The sequence below is a fragment of the Nothoprocta perdicaria genome, unplaced genomic scaffold (assembly GCF_003342845.1).
Source record: "Nothoprocta perdicaria isolate Ctin4 unplaced genomic scaffold, notPer1 scaffold_40, whole genome shotgun sequence".
Taxonomy (NCBI): domain Eukaryota; kingdom Metazoa; phylum Chordata; class Aves; order Tinamiformes; family Tinamidae; genus Nothoprocta; species Nothoprocta perdicaria.
Window position 1 is genome coordinate 4,590,693 of NW_020455644.1, and position 7,966 is coordinate 4,598,658.

Genomic DNA, 7,966 nt, shown 5'->3' on the forward strand with positions numbered 1-7,966 from the left:
TGTCCTTTTTTTTCTCGATATTCATGCACATCTTTCTTTACATCCTTTTCTTTGCACCCATAGGAAGTTTGCACAGGTGGCTTCGGGCTCAACTCCTCCATTTAAACAAAGGCAGGAAGGTGGATTTGGCCATGGCTAATCTTAATTATAGGGATGGCCCTTCATAGCAATGTGTGGTATTCTCAGTGATGGCTAACATCAAAAGTTAAATTACAGTAATCCTATGTATGGGAACTTAGAGAGGTTGCTGTTATTAATGTTGAAAAATTTTAAACCTGAACAAATTTTATGTAGCTACCCCTTCAATTTTCCAAGGACAGACTGTTGAGGTCTGCTGTTTGAGCAGGACTAATTTTACAAGGAGGAACAAGGCATAATGACACAGAAATTTTAAAAGGTTGAATGAAATTACTGTGCTAAATGACCCAGCTGGGTCAAAGTCAGGTAAACCTAACAGAAATTAGCTCTGCTTAAAGGTAAGTACTTGAGGAGCTTATATACCTGCTGTAAACATGAAGTTCATTATTAACTGCGTAATACTATGAAGTTCAAATCAGGATCATGTGAAATTCTATGTAAATGTATAAAGTCACTCACTTTCTTCAAAACTGACTTCTTTGTTGAATTAAATGACCTAGAATTTTGAAAAAAAAAAAATCCTTTTGTCACAAACAACCTGCTTATTGTGTAAGAAAACATAATTTAAAAGGTATGGACAACTCTTAAAAAAAAAAAAAAAAAAAAAAAAAAAAACTTTTTCTACTTTTTCCTACCAATTATCAGTTTGCCTGTTATTTTCCTTCAGGTTCTTTCTTCTGCATTCAGCTATGCCCCAAGGGTAGTATCTTGATTAGATTCTGTAGGATATAATAGCTTAATTTCTTCAAAGCTTAATTTCTTCAAACCTAGCCTCCCTTTGAATACTGCAATGAGACTATGGGTTTGGATATAACAAATTCTACCAACGAGAAAAGCACCAAAGAAGCTATTAGAAGCACTGAAGTTGGCTTATTTTAAGTTCTTTGTAATCTCTCCCAGGAAGTGGAAAAAACAGTATCAGGCACCGTATCCATTTATGGAAGAACTGAGGCTATGAACAACCAGAGATTTCAATCCACCAAATCTGCATACAACTGGGAGTGAAAACCATAGCAAATATAGAAGACATTCTTAAAAAATCCTAGGATTACTGTAAGCCAAATATACCAGAAAATGCCCTAAATTTCCTGCTCTGAAACTTAGAGGAGCAAAATCAAGATTTTGCCTCCTGCTGCATACACACGGAGGGAACTGGTAGTTAACCCACATTGTTTCCACCATGTCAAGAGCAACAGTGTTCCAGCAACAATGATCCAGCAAAGTTCCATGTTCCAGCAACAGTGATTTTTTTTTCCCTGGACAGATGATTTCTCACATGTCAATGAGTAATGAATTGGACATGGTTAATGCCTTGATTTACACAATACATACACACACACACACGAAATGTGATGTATGTTCAACATACTAAATAAACTGTAGTTTGAGGTCTAGCATTGCATAAAGGCTCAATATTGGGCCTGGAAATAAACTTCAAGCCCACATTTTAGTGATTAGATATAAACACATTCTAAAGAGCTTCCTAACAGCATATAGAATCTTTAAGGTTGTAACGTACTGTAAGGCAGATTTCAGAATAGAAAGCAAGTTTTCCACTGATCTGTCTTTGCCAGCCTATAAATAGGGATGCATGTTCAGAACTCAGTAGATCTGGATTACGTTGGAGGAGGCCCTTAAAAAAGATGGAGTGAAAACTGCCTGTTTTTTTCTTTTTTTTTTTTTCTTCTTTATTCCACTGAGAAAGCAGCTTTCCTTGTGAAGAGGCAGTTGGCAGGCCTGGTTTGAACAGACCGTCCCTGCGAGCCAGATGGCCGGGAGGAGGAGGCTCCGTACAAGGCTGAACTTCCCCGAACTTCCCTGCTCTGGTGCCGCTTGGCTCCTCATGAAGGCACCGGATGCCCTGTAACCCGGCACCAGGCCAGAATAGCCTTGTTAAGCTCTGATATTTTAATAGTTTAATTTTTCTACAGTCTAGGTATACAGCTTTACAAAGCTCGCGTTACCCTGCAGCCTTATGGATGGGAGATGTTTAAGAAATTATTTCAATACAGATTTAGACTTTCACTTCAACATTTAAGTTACTTTCAAGTTATTATTATGTTTTTGAACCTTAAAGCACATATTAACCATTGCATAGAGACATGCAATGTTAATTGCTCTTATCGGTAGCCTCTATTGGCTTTAAAAGTGTGACCTCAGAGCACTTTTTAAAGATGTAAGGGAGGAAAAGAAGCTTCTTAAGACTAGACTTTCATTTATATGCACATAGTAATTTTTCCTCAGTTAAAAAAGGAAAATGTAATGTGGGCTGTCCTGTAAAATAAAAGTTTATAATGAATTTTTCCTGACTTGGAAAGCTAACTTATGCTTTCACTCGATAAAATTTTTGACTGAGAGGCTAAATAAATTTATACAAACTAACCCCTTGCTTCCAAGTGTTTTATCAGACAAAACATCCTATTCTTGCCAGGAGCTGAAGTCTCATACCTAGATGAACATCTGTTTACTAATTGCCAGCTTCATACTGAATATCACCTTCAGTCTTTTAGAGACAGTTTTGAAAAAGAAATGTGAAAAAGAATTTGAAGCATTGCGAGACTTGGCAGTGTCTGTAATACGGGCAGCATTGCTGAAATTTCTGGTACGTTCTCCTTGAACCAATTCAAGCTAAACTACTTCAACCACCAATGAAAATAATCCTTTACCATTAAATTGCTGAATGTCTGTGTGGAGAAGAGGGGCCCTCTTGCTATAACACAGCTGCTAGAGGCAGAAGGGTGGTGTTTCCTGCCCCGTTGGAGATGGATGCAGCCCCTTCTGCAGCCAGGCAGCGTCTGCGGCACCACGGGGCGGTTGTCACTGGTGTCTCGGGCCCCGCGCGGCGGCCGCGTTGCGCGGCCTGAGCTGCCCGCCTCGGCGGGGACCCCGCCGTAACCTGGTTCACAGCACGTGCCGGCTCCTGCCTCGCTGCGGCTCCCGGCCGTCTTCATGGGCCACGTGCAGTCAGCTCCTCGCCCACAGACTGAGAAGGGCTGCCAGCCTCAGTACGTGGGTAGGGCCTAACTACATGGGATGGAAGCACCTCCTTCTCTGAAAGCTTTTCTTGCAGTGCTGGAGCAGTCAGCTTCAAATGTGACTAGTAAGGGTAAATCAAAGAGCTGAAGATCTTTATATGCCCTATGGGAAGGGCATTCTGTGGAAAACAAGCAGTTGATATTTTTAGCTATTTCAAAATACTGCAGCTGAAGGAAGAGCAGGTGAGTGTAGAGTGCAGGAGAGACGAAGACATCAAGCACAGAGACATGTTTCAGAGAACAGTTAAGTGTTACGCTTTGGAAGAGGAATCCATCTAGCCTCTTCCTCTGAAGGATGGGCTAATCCAGATTCTCTTGGATGTCTGCGTTCATGGCAGTTTAACCTGACTTCAAGCTGGAGCTCCCACAGGACTCTTACTAGCACATTGACCTTCCAACGCCAGGCATTGGGGTTCAGCAGTCATGTGCACTAGTGTGTTTTGTTCTTTGTTTTGAGGTAGACTTTGCTTTGGGATGGATCAGCTCCCCAAACTGGATTAACAAGGGATGGCAAGAGGGCAGAGCCCTCTTAGCCAAGAACTTGGCACAAGTCTTAAGTGTCAGAGAAAGAGGGATGAGAAAGAATCACAGAGCCTGATTTTAGATCAAATTAAACTGCTCTGATGTACCCCCACACTGAATGTAGAACGCTTGTAAGGATGCTATTTAGGGATGGAATGAGAAAATTAAACTTAATGGTATTTTTAAATGAGTGAAATCTAATTTAGGACTGCCATAAACTAAAGTTCCTTAATTATCATAATTGCACAGCGTCAAGGCAGGCGAGTTAAAGTAATTTAAAAACTTCAGCTTTTTCTTTTACATGTTAACGTGTAGATTTATAAAGTAAAACGAGTACTCGTTTCTTCTAGGAAAACGATATGATTTTTATTTTTTTAAACTTAATGAACTGAATATGTATATAAACACTCAAACTTTGTAGAGCTTTTTTTTTTTTTCCTACTCAGAGATGAGATGATTGCTCCTTCAGTCGTAGGATGATCTGGAGGGAAATATGCAGTGTAAGCTGTAAAATGACAGAAACAATTTTAAAAGGGCATAAATGAAGAGATACAGTATCATGCATTTGCTGCCTGACTCCAGTCATGTAAGTACTCTGCGGAGGACTATGAAAGCACTGGTTTGTTTTTGAGATGAGGATGAAAGGAGATGGCAAATTAAATCAAAGGGATGTCCACACTACCAAGAGGATTTGTGTCCTATATACTGAGGGCAGTTTGAATTATGCCCGAAGCAAGTAGTTGTGATGTCTATTTTGATGGAAGGGTCACATGTTTAACCTTCTTTCTGCTCCAAATTGAAGTGTTAGAGAAAGCTTTTGCACATATTTAAATATGGCAAACATTGTCCTGAATCATAAGAAGTCATAAACTTTTCATGAGAATAACAAAATTCTTAGACTTCACTCAACCTTGATAAAATTTGCTATCAGAAATCTCTGTGTTCAAACCAAATCTTCAATCTTGAAGCTCACTTCAGAATAAGCACAAAAGAACATTTCAAGTGCTACTATGATCTGAAAAGTGACTTGAACAGAATAATCTTGTTAAATATATCTACATACTGTAAACCATACAACTGCAGTATGCTTAAAATATATTTTACTCTACTGTTAGTGCTGTAGCACAAAAGAATGGTTGAAATGAAGTTGAACTGATTGTGCCCTTTACGATTAAAATGCACTTGAAGCTAATCTTATGTGTAGTTTTGTGGCAGGTGAGCATCTATCTATTTGTTGCTTGACTGAATTTTCCTTTCTTCCCTTCCAAGTGATCAGTGGTACTATCTGAAATGTCACATTTATTGCCTATTAACTTTTCCAAGACTTCCAAATGCTCTTGATTCCACTGAAGTAATTTAAAACACTTGAACCTTTGAGGTTGCCTTTGTATATCATTCAGAAGTAAAATGAGCATTTTCTCCCTTTTTGCAAGACTCTTGTAATAATGTGTGTGTATATATATAATATATATATATATATAAATATATTTATCCAGTTCCTTTTTATCGAATTAATGGCTTTCAGACCTGTAATTCCAGGGGTGTTCAAAAGGTAAGGAAGTTGTATTTGCTATGCATGCTCCTCATCTGTGTGCCATCCTCTTGACTGTACCTGCATAATTGCTTCTGTGGTTGCCTAGTGTACTAGCACAAATGGATTCATTTAGAGAAGGCTGTATTATTGATTTGCTGGGTTACTTTGAACGTGAATCAGTTCCCACACAAACTTCTGTGTGCTCTTGAAATGATCTAGTGGTTTGCTTGTGCTGAGAGCTGCTCACAGAAGGGAGGGTCTGACTGAGGGCCAGCATCAACAGGAAGTAAATGGTAATATTTCTAGGGGAAAGGAAGATGATAGCAGAGTGTTTTCTGTTTTGTTTTGCTGATGTGGAACACATGGGTGGTGCTCAGTGTATAAACCTGATAACACCCTGGAGGGAAGGAAAACACTTGAGCCTGGGGGCTGCTTGAATACATGAGAACTCTGTTCTAAATGCAAACCTACGATGAGCAGGGTCACTTCTGTGTTAATTGGGAGTCTGTGCACTAGAAAGACAAAACCCCGGTGATCTAAGAACTGCTAACGTGCTCAGTTTTTTTCCTCTAAAACCTGTCAGGATTGTGTCTCTTTTCACATACTACCTTGCAATCTGTGTTTATGACTGACTACACTGATTACTCTAAAGGAAGCCTTTCCAATTTCAGATTTTTATCCCCCTCCAATCTTATTCTAATAATGCTACCTTGGTTTTTTTAATAGTATCTTTGCTACCCACCTTTTGAGGCTTCCTGAAGATATTAAGGCTGTCATAACACTCTTGTGTATTAAGCTCAGGTTAAGGTCAGTACTTTTTTTTTTTTTTTTTTTTTTTTTTTTTAAATTATTTTTCAGGAAACTATCTTTAGCAGCAGATGAAGATAAAACACTTGGAGCATTGTTTAATAAACACTGTAGGATATAGCAGAAAGAGTAATATGAAGAACTTCAAGGACAGATATAGCCCTAGTATAATGTAGAAGAGCTTCAGAGCTGCCTCGTTGCATCACAGGAGTGCCCATGATTGGCAGATTTATGCTAACATGAAAGAGATTAAGCCCCAGAGATGAAGCTCTTTTTGTTCTCACAGTACAGTCAGGTTTGCTTTTGACTTTTCTCTCCTCTTTTAAGACACACGTACAAAGGGTGTTTTTTAGCAGACAAACTTTACATCAGACATAAATTTAGACCTCAATAGCTTTAGTACCAAACATGAAGCTCAAACGTTCCCCTTTTCTCTCCCAAGCGTCTCGCAGCAGTGTAAAAAAATCAGGTATGCTGAGGATACAAAGAGTATTAAGAGCTTCAGGCTTGGTAAATTTTTTTTTATTCATGAAAATACTTTCATTTTTAGTAACATTTGATACTGAAAGCAATAGCTAACGGTTTTAACAAAATGAATGCTTTCTTGCTAGTCCTTTGTGCATCAGAAACTGGGCCATCCTAACTAGTACCGCAGGTAGCTCGAGGTGGTTCTTTGCTAGCCTTGCAGACAAGGTAGCAGAAGTGGTAGTTTGGGAGGTCATTGCTCCTGTGGCAGTGCCAGCTAGCTGTAGTGGGATATTTTATGGAATTCTTATGGAATTCATAAATATAAGTGTCTAGGCTGTCATTGTAAATTAGTACTTGTTACTTTTCTCCACTTCTCACCATATATAGGCAAATTTAAACTTTTTCATGACTCAACTAATGTTCAAGAGCAAACAGGGTGTTTAACTTGACCTTGTTTGGCAGAGGATTCAAGAGACAAGTGGTCTGGGAGGCTTAATTAAAAATGATAGAATTTGCTTCTGCCAAGGGCGCTTTGTGAACTGACAAAGACTGGTTTGGGTTTCCTCTGGGCTTATGAAAAACAAAGCTAAGGTGACAGGTTAATCATGGGATGTCAATGAGATTGTATGTGTATGTCTGTTTTGTCACACTCCTTTAGAAACTGGATGTAAAGCCCGCAATTACAATGTCTGGATTAGGTTTTGACCTTCAAAGTCAGAACAGTTTTCCTTATTGCACCACATTTTACATCATATTTGGCATGCATTATCTGCAAATATAGATTATCTCAGTGGAAATAACTATTTAAAAACCTTGGTATTCAGTGCTTGAATTACTGTTTCAAGTAGCATTTTTAACGTCTAAGTAAATACAATTGGTAGAACTTTTTTTTTTTTTTTTTTTTGAGGTACTTGGTAAACGCTAAGAGTGGGTAGTTTTATCTCCTGATGGTTTTAGCTACAGTTCTTCAACGTTCAGTTGACATTTTTCAGTTGACAGTTTGGGTTTCGGTTAATGTTTGGACAGAACGTGCTCATCTGCCTGGTGATTACAAAGCTTCTAGACTACAAGTCTCATCCGGGGTACATGGCAGCTCTGAAAACATCAGCTGCGTGTGTGGCACTGTGGAACAGCACGGGGGATGAGTAAAGAAACAGAGAAACGTTGGACGGGCCGGTGCTGACAGGAGGAAGGGGTTCCTGGAAAACGCGCAGTTCCACAGTGCAGGGCCCGGCCCCGCTGGTGGCTCCCTCCTCTGCGCGGGTCGCTTCTCTCTGCGTGGAGGCGGGCGCCGCGTCTCCCGCCAGCGCCTCCGGGGCGTCCCCAGAGAGGGGCGTTCAAACAGCCGCCTCCCCCGGGCGCGCTGCCCCCAACGGCCGCTGTGCCTAACGGCCGCGGCCCCGCGGCGCCCGTGGGGGCGGAGGCGCGGCGCGCTCCTCCCCGCCCTTCCGCCGCCGCGGCC

The 7,966-nt window shown here is 40.4% G+C and overlaps 1 protein-coding gene across 1 annotated transcript in view; it reads left to right on the forward strand.

The window, feature by feature from the left end:
• The window catches only part of ATP2C1 (ATPase secretory pathway Ca2+ transporting 1), a 59,936-nt gene that overhangs the window by 8,543 nt on the left and 43,427 nt on the right, over nt 1-7,966 (forward strand). The window lies entirely within an intron of this gene.